Here is a 12,635-nt window from a genome sequence, read left to right as displayed (position 1 = left end):
TCCATTGTGAAAATTGCCCATTGACACCCACTCTCTGTTTCCTGGTCTTCAACCAGTTCCCAATCCATGAGAGGACCTGCCCTCTAATTCCCTGACTGTGGAGTTTTCTCAGTAGCCTTTGGTGTCGAATGCCTTCCGAAAGTCCAGATATATAATGTCCATGGGTTCTCCCTTATCCACATGCCTGTTGACATTTTCAAAGAATTCTAAAAGGTTTGTGAGGCAAGACTTACCCTTACAGAAACCATGCTGATTCTCCCTCAGCAAGGTTTGTTTGTCTATGTGTTTTGAGAGTCTATCTTTGATGAGACATTCCACCATCCTACCCGGAATAGATGTTAGGCTGACCAGCCTATAGTTTCCTGAGTCCCTTCTCCTTCTGTTACCCTGCACATACCCAATCTCATATGATCTTGGAAGCTAAGCAGGGTCAGGCCTGGTTAGTACTTGGATGGGAGACCGCCTGGGAATACCAGGTTCTGTAGGCTTATACCCATAGTCTTTCGAGACTGAAGGTTGCCAACCACCTTCTCCTTCCCTTTTTAAAGACTGGTGTGACATTTGCTTTCCTCCAATCCTCTGGCATTTTTTGTGGCCGTTTTTAGGGACAAGTTGCATATTTTAGTCAAGAGATCCGCAACTTCATTCTTCAATTCCTTAATAACTCTAGGGTGGATGCCATCAGGGCCCGGTGACTTACTGATCTTTAATTTGCCAATTAGGTCTGAAACATCTTCTCTTTAAACCTCTATTTGACTTAACTCCTTGGTCAGGAGGGGCCTCCCGTATCACCTTCTTACATTTCTTTTGCCACAGTTTATGTTCCTTTTTATTCTCCTCATTAGGGCAAGACTTCCATCTGTGGAAGGAAGCTTCCTTGCCCTTTACCGCCTCTCTAACTTGGTTCGTTAGCCATGCGGGCACCCACCTGGACTTAGTTGAGCCCTTCTTCCTTTGCAGTATACACTTCTGCTGGGCCTCTATAACTGTTGTTTTAAGCAACCTCCATGCACTCTGGAGAGATTGGACTTTTTTTTACCTTTCCTTTCAACCTCCTTCTAACCAGCCTCCTCATCTGAGGGAAGTCCGCTCGTTGGAAGTCAAGAGTTTTTGTGACAGATTTGCCTGGTACTCTTCCCCAGACATGTATGTCAAAACAGATTGCAGCATGGTCACTGTTCCCCAATGGCTCAGTAACATTTACAACACTAACCTGAGTACCTGAGTCCTGAGTACCGCACAATATTAAATCCAGAGTCACCTGTACTCTGGTGGGCTCCATGACTAGCTGCTCTAAGGCGCAGTCATTTAGCGTGTCAAGGAATCCGGTCTCTCTTTCATGACCAAAACACAAATTGACTCAGTCGATATGAGGATAATTGAAGTCCCCCATGATTACAAAACCTGTCCCTTCTTGTCACCTCCCTGATCTGTTTCCTCATTTCAAGGTCCCCTTCTGGTTTCTGGTCTGGAGGATGATAGTACGCCCCCAGTATTACATCGCTCCTCAGGCCTGGTAATTTAATCCACATTCTACAGTGGAGTCGGACCCACCTTCAATCTCTACTTTGCTATCCCTTCCTTAACATAAACGGCCACCCCACCTCTAACACGCCCCTTCCTGTCCATCCTATAGAGTTTATAGGCCGGGATTGCAGTATCCCACTGATTTTCCACATTCCACCAGGTTTCCATTATGTCCACTATATCAAAGTTTTCTCTTGTCACCAAACATTCCACTTCTCCCATCTTTGCTCAGAGACTTCGGGAATTTGCATAAAAGCATTTGAACATGGAATGCCCCAGGATGGGCTGCTTATTAGTTCCTTTATCCCTGCAACCTCTCATTGTGCCAAACCGTCTATCACATCCCACCACACTACCATTCCCAATTTCTTCTCCTACTCTGTCTTTACCTTGTTGTTCTCTAACCTCCCCTTCCTCGTCCCATAGGGATAAGGAGTCCCGAACTGGATGCACCTCGGCTCCTGTCTGCTTTCCCCCAGGGGTCAGTTTAAAAGCTGCTCTGCTACCTTTTAAATGTTATGCACCAGTAGTCTGGTTCCATTCTGGTTCAAGTGAAACCCGTCCCTCTTGTACAGGCCCTCCTTGTCCCAAAGCGTTCCCCAGTGCCTAAGGAATCTAAACCCCTCCTCCCTACACCACCGTCTCATCCACGCATTGAGACCCCTGATCTCCACTTGCCTAGCTGGCCCTGCGTGTGAAACAGGTAGCCCTTCAGAGAACGCTACCTTTGAGGTTCTGGCTTTCAGCTTCCCATATAATAGCCTAAATTTGGCCTCCAGGACCTCCCGGCTACACTTGCCCACGTCGTTGGTGCCAACTGCTACCTCCTCCCCAACACTATCTACCAGCCTGTCTAGAGACGAGAAGTGATGTCTGCAACCTTTGCACCAGGCGGGCAAGTCGCCATGCGGTCCTCACATCTGTCACAAACCCCCCCTTTATGTTTCTAATAATCATATCCCCCACTACAAGAAGCCCCCGACCCCCCTCCCGCCGAGGAGTATCCTGAGTGCGTTTGGATACGGGCCCATCTCCTGAAGAAGGGGTCCCCCCTAGAAGATTGTTTCCCTCCTCTCCAGGATGATGTCCTCCAGCCCCGAGACTTTTCACCTGGGCAGCTGAGGAGCTGCACACCTGAGGTTGGGACGAAGCCTGATCATTACCGGAAGTCTCGCCATGGTCCTTCTCTGCATGCCTCTGCTTCTCCAGGTTGGCCACCAAGGCTTCAAGGGAGCAGATGCATTCCCTGAGTCCCTGGAGCTCCTTGCACCAAGGACACACCCATGACTTATGCCCCAGAGGCATATAGTCATACATGTGGCACTCGATGCAAAACACTGGATAGCCCCCACCATGCTGCTGGCTGCCTGACTGCAGTTTTTGTTGTTTTTGTTGAGGGGTACTTAAAAACCTTACACTGGTTTGCTGCCCCTCTTCTTAAGGGAAGAGAAGGGCGGTATCTGGGGCCCTGGCTTCCTTGTCCTGCTGCTGAGTATTGTAGTATTGGCATCCTTCAGTCTCGAAAGACTATGGTATCGCGCTCTGAAAGGTGGTTCTGGCACAGCGTCTAGTGTGGCTGAAAAGGCCAATCCGGGAGTGACAATCCCTTCCACACCGGGAGCAAGTGCAGTCTGTCCCTGGTCTGTCTCCCTGGCTATGGGGCTTCCTTCTTTGCCTCTTAGCCTCAGACTGTTGGCAAAGTGTCTCTTCAAACTGGGAAAGGCCATGCTGCACAGCCTGCCTCCAAGCGGGCCGCTCAGAGGCCAGGGTTTCCCACTTGTTGAGGTCCATCCCTAAGGCCTTCAGATCCCTCTTGCAGATGTCCTTGTATCGCAGCTGTGGTCTACCTGTAGGGCGCTTTCCTTGCACGAGTTCTCCATAGAGGAGATCCTTTGGGATCCGGCCATCATCCATTCTCATGACATGACCAAGCCAACGCAGGCGTCTCTGTTTCAGCAGTGAATACATGCTAGGGATTCCAGCACGTTCCAGGATTGTGTTGTTTGGAACTTTGTCCTGCCAGGTGATGTCGAGGATGCGTCGGAGGCAGCGCATGTGGAAAGCGCTCAGTTTCCTCTCCTGTTGTGAGCGAGGAGTCCATGACTCGCTGCAGTACAGAAGTGTACTCAGGACGCAAGCTCTGTAGACCTGGATCTTGGTATGTTCCGTCAGCTTCTTGTTGGACCAGACTCTCTTTGTGAGTCTGGAAAACGTGGTAGCTGCTTTACCGATGCGCTTGTTTAGCTCGGTATCGAGAGAAAGAGTGTCGGAGATCGTTGAGCCAAGGTACACAAAGTCATGGACAACCTCCAGTTCATGCTCAGAGATTGTAATGCAGGGAGGTGAGTCCACATCCTGAACCATGACCTGTGTTTTCTTCAGGCTGATTGTCAGTCCAAAATCTTGGCAGGCCTTGCTAAAACGATCCATGAGCTGCTGGAGATCTTTGGCAGAGTGGGTAGTGACAGCTGCATCGTCGGCAAAGAGGAAGTCACGCAGACATTTCAGCTGGACTTTGGATTTTGCTCTCAGTCTGGAGAGGTTGAAGAGCTTTCCGTCTGATCTGGTCCGGAGATAGATGCCTTCTGTTGCAGTTCCAAAGGCCTGCTTCAGCAGGACAGCGAAGAAAATCCCAAACAAGGTTGGTGCAAGAACACAGCCCTGCTTCATTCCGCTTTGGATGTCAAAAGGGTCTGATGTGGAGCCATCGAAGACAACAGTGCCCTTCATGTCCTGCTGCTGAACTCACACAGATACTAAACTCGCTCTTGCACTTGGTTCCCGAGGCACTGGGTTCCCAGAGGCCACGCACGCACGTGTGGCAGGCTCTAGTTTTATACTCTTAGCTAGCTCCTCCTCCCTCTGTCCTTGCTGATAGAAAAGGGGCTAGTCTTTCCAGGTGAGATCCCCAGATCAGGAAGACAGGAAGACAGTACTTCTGTACAGTCAATTCTCTTTATGCCCAGGATCAAACTCTTCACAAGGCCGATTCTATGCTTGGGATCATTAGAAAAGGTATTGAGAACAAAACAGCTAATATTATAATGCTGTTGTACACATCTATGGTATGGCCACACCTGGAGTATTGCGTCCAGTTCTGGTCACCGCATCTCAAAAAGACATAGTGGAAATGGAAAAGGTGCAAAAGAGAGCGATTAAGATAATTACTGGGCTGGGGCACCTTCCTTATGAGGAAAGGCTAAGGCGTTTGGGCCTCTTCAGCCTAGAAAAGAGGCGCCTGAGGGGGGACATGATTGAGACATACAAAATTATGCAGGGGATAGAGAGATGCTCTTTACACTCTCACATGACACCAGAACCAGGGGATATCCACTAAAATTGAGTGTTGGGAGAGTTAGGACAGACAAAAGAAAATGTTTCTTTACTCAGCGTGTGGTTGGTCTGTGGAACTCCTTGCCACAGTGTTACGTGAAAATCCCCTTTTTCCTTTTAGTTGTAATTTTCTCTCTATATCTGGTTATGTTACTATGGACTAAAATATCATGCCGGACAAACTTCTCACACAGGCCATATTTCCAAAACTCTGGTCAAGTCACAAGCTCAGGGTTACACAATCATCACCTCCCTATGGTCACACATTATGGGAGGAAGTCTGGCATCGTAAATAATTGTTTAAGTGTCTCCTACTACATTACTGTATTCATTGTATTGTTTTAACCCAATCACTGTTTAAGAACTGCATGCAAAAGTGTCTCCTAATCCAATCACTCTTTAAGTCCTGTATGCAAACTTGAACTGCCTTCTTGGGTTGCTGAAGTTCCCCCAGCTAGGAAGCCAGCCATTGAATTTTGCTGATAAGGGACATCCTATCCTTTCAATGTTTTACACACTCCAAGCACCTTGCTGGGTGGTAGTAAGCAAGCAAGATTTCTATAGTGCGTTTTTTGCCATCCACGTGAGTGCTTGGAACAGAACCCACGCAAATAATGAGGCTCAACCTGTACTCTTATATTTATCTCCAATTGTTACCACACTTTGGAACAATCTTTTGCCAGCCTAAAGCTAAGCACTTAGAAGTCCCATTGATTCCAATAGGCAAGCATATGCATCACCTTCATCAGCAAAAACAATGGGACCTAAAAGTGTTGACCTCTGACTGGCTCGTATCCATTAGCATAAAATGCAGTGCTGCTCTGAGTGTCTTTGCCTTAGGTGATAGGTATGGCAAGCATCTACTAGGAGCAGTGGTAAGGTCAGCATTATAGGATGCCCTCTCTGTGGGGATTAGGCCACATGGTTCCTCTTCAAGTGCCAAGTGAAGACTTGTCTCTCCCAGGGCCCAATCCTGCTTCATTGGCACTGGAAGGGTAGCATTCATGGGCTGTGTGCTTGCATCTTATGATGTTGGTGGGGGACCATTGAAGAGGCCTCCTCAAGGCAAGGGAACATTTGTTCCCTTACCTTGGGGCTACATTGTGGCTGCATCAAAACTAGAAAGCACATCGGTAAAGCAGCTACCACATTTTCCAGACTCACAAAGAGAGTCTGGTTCAACAAGAAGCTGATGGAACATACCAAGATCCAGGTCTACAGAGCTTGTGTCTTGAGTACTTTTCTGTACTGCAGCGAGTCATGGACTCTTCGCTCACAACAGGAGAAGAAGCTGAACGCTTTCCACATGTGCTGACTCTGACGCATCCTCGGTATCACCTGGCAGGAAAAAGTTCCAAACAACACAGTCCTGGAACGAGCTGGAATCCCCAGTGTGTATACACTGCTGAAACAGAGACTCCTGCGTAGGCTTGGTCATGTTGTGAGAATGATCAATGGTTGGATCCCAAAGGAGCTCCTCTTTGGAGAACTTGTGCAGGTAAAGCGCCCTATGGGTAGACCACAGCTGCGCTACAAGGATATCTGCAAGAGGGATCTGAAAGCCTTAGGAATGAACCTCAACAGATGGGAAACCTTGGCCTCTGAGCGTTCTGCTAACACTTTGCTAACAGACTGAGGCAAAGAGGCAAAGAAGGAAGGCCCATAGCCAGGGAGACAGACCAGGGACAGACTGCACTTGCTCCCATTGTGGAAGGGATTGTCACTCCCGAATTGGCCTTTTCAGCCACACTAGACAATGTTCGAAAACCACCTTTCAGAGCGCGATACCATAGTCTCTCGAGACTGAAGGTTGCCAACACAACCATAAAAGCTAGGTATACTAGATTCAAGTACTAGGACCAAGAAACATACACTTATCATTTCTCCATGTGCATTATGTTTACCTTTGTGCTTTTGTAATAAAACTACAATCTTTTATTGAAAGTTGTCTTTCTCTCAGTCTCCTTTTTAAGCAAAAGGGAATTTCTGTGCATTACACCATCTTGTTATCCAGCCTGCGATCCTAAGGTTTCAATAAGGGCAGTGTAATAATTCCCCTAAACAAAAAGCCCTTTTGGTAACAACAGGATGTGGTGACGGCATCTGGCCTGGACGCCTTTAAAAGGGGATTGGACAAGTTTCTGGAGGAAAAATCCATTACAGGTTACAAGCCATGATGTGTATGTGCAACCTCCTGATTTTAGAAATGGGCTATGTCAGAATGCCAGATGCAAGGGAGGGCACCAGGATGCAGGTCTCTTGTTATCTGGTGTGCTCCCTGGGGCATTTGGTGGGATGCTGTGAGATACAGGAAGCTAGACTAGATGGGCCTATGGCCTGATCCAGTGGGGCCGTTCTTATGTTCTTAAGTTGATGGGAGGAGCCAGTGCTTTTTTTGTAAAAAAAAAGAAAAAAAGAAAAAAAAAGGTGCTGGAACTCACAACTTGTTAATCTTTTATTTATTTATTTTATTTTTAAACCATTTTTTAAACCAAGGCTAGACAGCACATTGTACACACATAGAATCCCTTTTCACTTGCCCTTAGCAAGTGATTAAGAGCCCAATCCTAGGTCTGTCTACTCTGAAGTAAGTCTTGTTCTAGTCAATGGAGCTTACGCCCAGGAAAGTGCCTAGGATTGCAGCCTAAGAGCCCAATCCTATGCTAACCGCCTTGGGTCCCTTTGGGGAGAAAGGCAGGGTATAAATAAAATTATTTTATTATTATGTCTACTCAGAAGTCCACTTTAGTGAATGGGGCTTACTGTGGATAGGATGGCAGCCTTAGAGTCCAATCCTGTGCCTATCTACTCAGAAGTAAGTTCCATTATAGTGAATGGGGCTTACTGTGGATAGGATGGCAGCCTCAGGGCCCAATCCTGTGCCTGTCTACTCAGAAGTCAGTCCCATTACAGTCAATGGGGCTTCCTCCCAGGAAAGTATGGAGAGGACTGAGCCTCAGAGCCAAAGCCTATAGCTGTCTACTCAGCAGTCAGTCCCATTAGAGGCAGTGGGGCTTCCTCCCAGGAAAGTGTGGACAGGACTGCAGCCTCACAGCCCCCCTTGTGCCTGTCTCCTCAGAAGTCAGTCCCAGTAGAGGCAGTGGGGCTTCCTCCCAGGAAGGTGTGGAGAGGACTGTAGCCTCAGAGCCCCTCCTCTGCCTGTCTACTCAGGCTGCAAGGCTATGACACTTTCCACAATTGAACACAATGGAACTTACTTCTGAGTAGACATGCATAGGCTTGGGCTCTCAAGCTGCAAGGCTATGCACCCTTTCCCAGGAGCAAGCCCCATTGAGCACAATGAGACTTACTTCTGAGTAGACATGCCTAGACTCGTGCTGCAGATTGGCAGAGGGGGCGCTGCACCAGCCAGCTTCCTTGCCCTCCTCCTCCGCCAAGCCAGTACCTGGGTGTTCCGTGGGTGCTGCAGTCTCCCTGGCTGACTGTCCTCCTCCTCGGTGTCCATGCGTGTCCCCTGTGCCCTCCACCGGCTTGGAAGCTGCGCAGGGAAGTAGAGCGCGGGGAGAGGGGAGGCGGGCTGGGCTCAGGCGGGAGCTTGGAGATGGGGGCAGGAGGGGGTCGTTGTGCAGTCAGGCAGGGGCCAGGCACCCGCCCACCCTGCACCCCCCAGCACTCACCCAGCGAATGCCTCTCTTTTGCTCCCCCCCCTCGGAATGCCTCCGAAGGGGAGGGGCCCCTGCAAAAAGGTGCCGGAACTCCATTAGAAAAAAAGCCCTGGGAGGAGCTATAACTTAGCCATAGACTACAAGCTCTGCATATAGAAGGTCCCAGGTTAAAGTCTTGGAAATCTTCAAGTCGCACTGCAAAAGATTCTTGTCTGAAGCCTGGAGAGCTGCTGTCAGTCTGGGTTGACAGTACTGAACTAGAGGAACCAACCTTCTGACTCAGAAGAAGTGTGATTCATATCTCTAGTGAACATCTTTCTGAGAAAAGGTAAGTCTGAGTGCTCAGTATCTACAGATGCTGAGCCTGCAGAGGGCCTGAGAAGGTCTCCTGGACATGACCGGAAGTCCCTTATCTTCTAGGAGGGAGGGGCAAAGTGTTAAATGTATTGCAATATGATATCTGCTTTGAAGACCAAGATAATTGAATGAAAGATTATGTGTAGTGATGGGAGAAAACAGTGATAGTTAAATAAAAACACAACACCAATTTCTGCACCTCATTTAAATAATTTAAAAAGCCCAAAATATGCAAAAAAATCATTTTATTTGGTTTTTATTTATTATTTAATGGGGGGATACATGGATAATGACTACTACACTTGATTTCTGCACTCCTAACTTTTGGAAAACACCAAAATCAATGAAAAAATAAAAATGGTTTTCTCCCACGTCTAGTTACGTGTATGTTCAAGATACAATTCCTCACTTCCTTGCTTCAAATATGAACAGCATCTTGACTCCTGCACCTGTTTCTAAAGGAGCTAAGAAAGCTGGGATGCAATATATCCCTGGTGCACTGAGAAAGCACAATGAAATCTGGCACATGTGTACAGTACAGTTTAAGACTTGTTCAGGTCCTGCCCCTGTTTTCAAGATGGAAAGAAGCAAAATACATTTGAAGATGACAACTGAAACAAGGTATCTTGAACACTGTGCTTTACTAGCAATTATTATTCACATAAACATCCATCCCACCCTTCCTCCACAGGGCTCAGTGTGGTGCTTGTGAAGAATTTTCCTCACAACAACCCTGTGAGGTAGGTTAGGCTGAGAAATAGTAGCAGGTCCAACATTACCCAGTGAACTTCATGGCCAAATGAGGATTTGAAACCTAGTTTCACCCCCAACACTAACCCCAACACTAACCACAACACCACAAGAAATTTGAGTGTATATAACAGCCCGGGGCTTGGTCTAGAGGAGAAGATGGATGTTCTCACTGAAATTGGCTAAAAAAAAAGAAAAAGAAACAAAAAAGGTGTTCCCGCCCTCACATTCCAAGCAGCAAAACAGCAAACTAAGAGCAGCAAAAACAGCAAACTCAGCAATGGTGAAGGAAGGTTCTCACTTTAGACTTAGGATGTCATTTTTCTCTCAATATTAAAAAAAAAAATTGTTGGGGGGAAGAACTGCTTTTCAGACAATAACATAAAGTTATTTGCCCCATGATAAAAACGTTTGTGTATGGGCGTGTGAGCATGCGTGAGAGACAGAGCATGCACTGAACATATAGCAATTTGGAGGGGAGACTTTCATCAAGAAAAAAGTGAAAGGATTGAAGTCTCCTCCCCTAAGGTACCAATATAGATTGGGCCCCACACCACAAGTCAGTTTCAGTCTTCTCAGGAAACCCTGGCAATTGTCACTGGTGTGGGGGAGGGGGAGGGATCTCTACTCCAGAACTCTCAACATCTTCACCAAATTACACTGCTTAGAACTCTGGGGGAAGCCACAACAGTTAAAGTGGTCTAAAAGTAATGTATACTCCTGGTATGCAACGATAGGGCTTCTGTTATACCAATTTAGCTCCCAAGGAAACTCTCAAGCGCACTTGCATCTGAAACCAAAGGTCTGTTTCATATGGAAACTTGGGTACGATCATTAAATCTTTGAACCCGGCCAATATGTGTTTATCGCATAGCCACATTTAGAGCACTTACAGCAAAGAGGATATGGGATTTTCTGAAAAGGGAAGTTCATGGCTTGCTTTTTTTTGTTTTAAAAGGACCTTCTTGTTTCTCATCCCTTATGCAAGGGGATACTTTTATCCTTGCTTTTAAAGTCACTTTTGGTTTTGAAATCAGAACTCTTAAATATCCATTCCACTCTTCTGTGAAAAGCATATTAAGCTTGAATAATCAAAGAAACAGTCTTGTAGGTACGTATATTAAGATTGCAGTCTGAAGCCCAATGTGAGGCGGTAAGCTCCACAGAGCCCAATGGGAGTCAACCTGTTGTGTCAGATTAGATTTCATGTGGCAAATGTGCTTTCTCCTGTCACTACGACAACATGATGTGAAAAGTTACACCTCTTTAACAGTCATATCTGTAAAATCTACAGCCCTCTCATGGTGTTGGTCATGGCTACCCTAACTTTACCTGCAAAAAAGTGTCACTGCAGACTGTTGCCAACAGGAGGAACACAGACAGCACATTTAATCCCAATCAACCAAACTGAAAATATCTGGGGTGGTTAAACTCTCATGGTTTACCAAAAGCTACCAATCTAAAAGGGAGTTATGGCTTTGCTTCAATCTACCTTTTTATAGCAGCAATACAGGAAGCCTGGGAAACAGGCATAACATGTTGTTTCACTGGCAAGCCCACTATGTCCTCCTCAACTCTTTCCTCTCTACGTGTTTGTATTTAAAGAGCCGGGACATGATCCTAGATAGAAAAAGCTGTAATCAACTTTAGGAAATGAATTATTCAAACACTGATGGCCTGGAGAACTGCCTGCTAACAGTACACAAGGTAACACACATACAACAGGTGAATTGAACTCCATTCTGGAAAACAAACAGGCCGACATCCATTCAAATCCTGGAGCAATTCAGCAAACATGCTGAAAGTGTGATTAGATTTAGACTTTGGATCTGTTCCATCATAAAACAAAAATTCACCATCCGGGCAATGGACAGGGACACACACACACACACACACAAAGAATGGGTGTGGGGAGACTCAGAAAGATAAAGAGCAGTGTAAACAAGAGAGGAAAATGAGTATGTACTATAGGTAAGTGTGCTGCTTCAATGAAAAAGACGACATTTTAAGTTGTGCAACAAAAACAAATGTTGATTATTTCTCCCCCTCCCTGAACTCTCCAAAAGGCAGCAGGGCTGTATGTAAAGTTGTTTCAGAAATTCTACATTCATAACATAATGCCTCAGCTATATATACACAAGACATGAATTTGCACAAGATGTTCCTAATGGAGGACTGTCACCTCTTATCTAGGCCAGAGGCCTTTAAAACTGCTTAAGCAGGAGGAAAAAAAGGCTCCCTCCTGCCCAATACATGGGAGGGGGACACCTTTCACTTTTATCCTGATTCTGGGAAGAAGGTTGTAAATGGTTGCTTCTGTGTTAGAAGACTTTAGCACTGCTGAACCATTGCTTGCCTGCGATTAGTTAAAAATGAAATTAAAACAGAAGTGCGACACAACACATAACATACTATAATTATATTAATTAGCAATGCCCTTCTCCCATGACCGAGAGTCACTATATTTACTCCATTGAGCAAAGGCTCCTGAAACCTTCAGATAAACAAATATTGCTTGCAGGTTCAGCCAGCTGTATTGTTTTCACTGATTCCAATAGGAGGATTAGTCAGCAATGGCCTCTTGAATAAGCTTTCTGTAAATTGCTCCAGATCCATTTTTTTTGCTGGTGACTTGGGTGGGGAATGGGGTGTTAATAACTGATCTTCTCTCATTTATTTTTTCAATAGTGAAATAGAGTTTTGCTATTAAAGAAAAAAATGGGAAAAATCCATAGTTAGAGACTTTCCCCCATTCATCCTGGGAGAAAAATAACTGAGATATGGTTAAATTACAGGGAGACTATTCATTCCTCACTTATCTTTCAGCTAGGATCAACAAGAAGCAATAAAACAGACCAAACCTGCAAAATAGAAATGTGTTAAAGGCACAGGAACCCTGCAAAATCCTAATTATCATTTTGCCTGTCCACATTGGATAGGTTAGAGCTGCAATTGCATTTTATTACCAAAAACACCCACAAATAAAGCACCAAAAAATCATAGGAAGAGAAAGGCAGAATACTCTACAACAATCTGGAAATG

The 12,635-nt window shown here is 45.9% G+C and overlaps 1 pseudogene; it reads left to right on the top strand.

Moving 5' to 3' along the window:
* The first annotated feature begins 374 nt into the window (after positions 1-374).
* Positions 375-488, top strand: LOC136638101 (5S ribosomal RNA; annotated as a pseudogene).
* The last annotated feature ends 12,147 nt before the right edge of the window (positions 489-12,635 follow it).

The sequence above is a fragment of the Tiliqua scincoides genome, chromosome 1, assembly GCF_035046505.1.
Source record: "Tiliqua scincoides isolate rTilSci1 chromosome 1, rTilSci1.hap2, whole genome shotgun sequence".
NCBI lineage: Eukaryota > Metazoa > Chordata > Lepidosauria > Squamata > Scincidae > Tiliqua > Tiliqua scincoides.
This window is presented reverse-complemented; position numbering and strand designations above follow the sequence as displayed.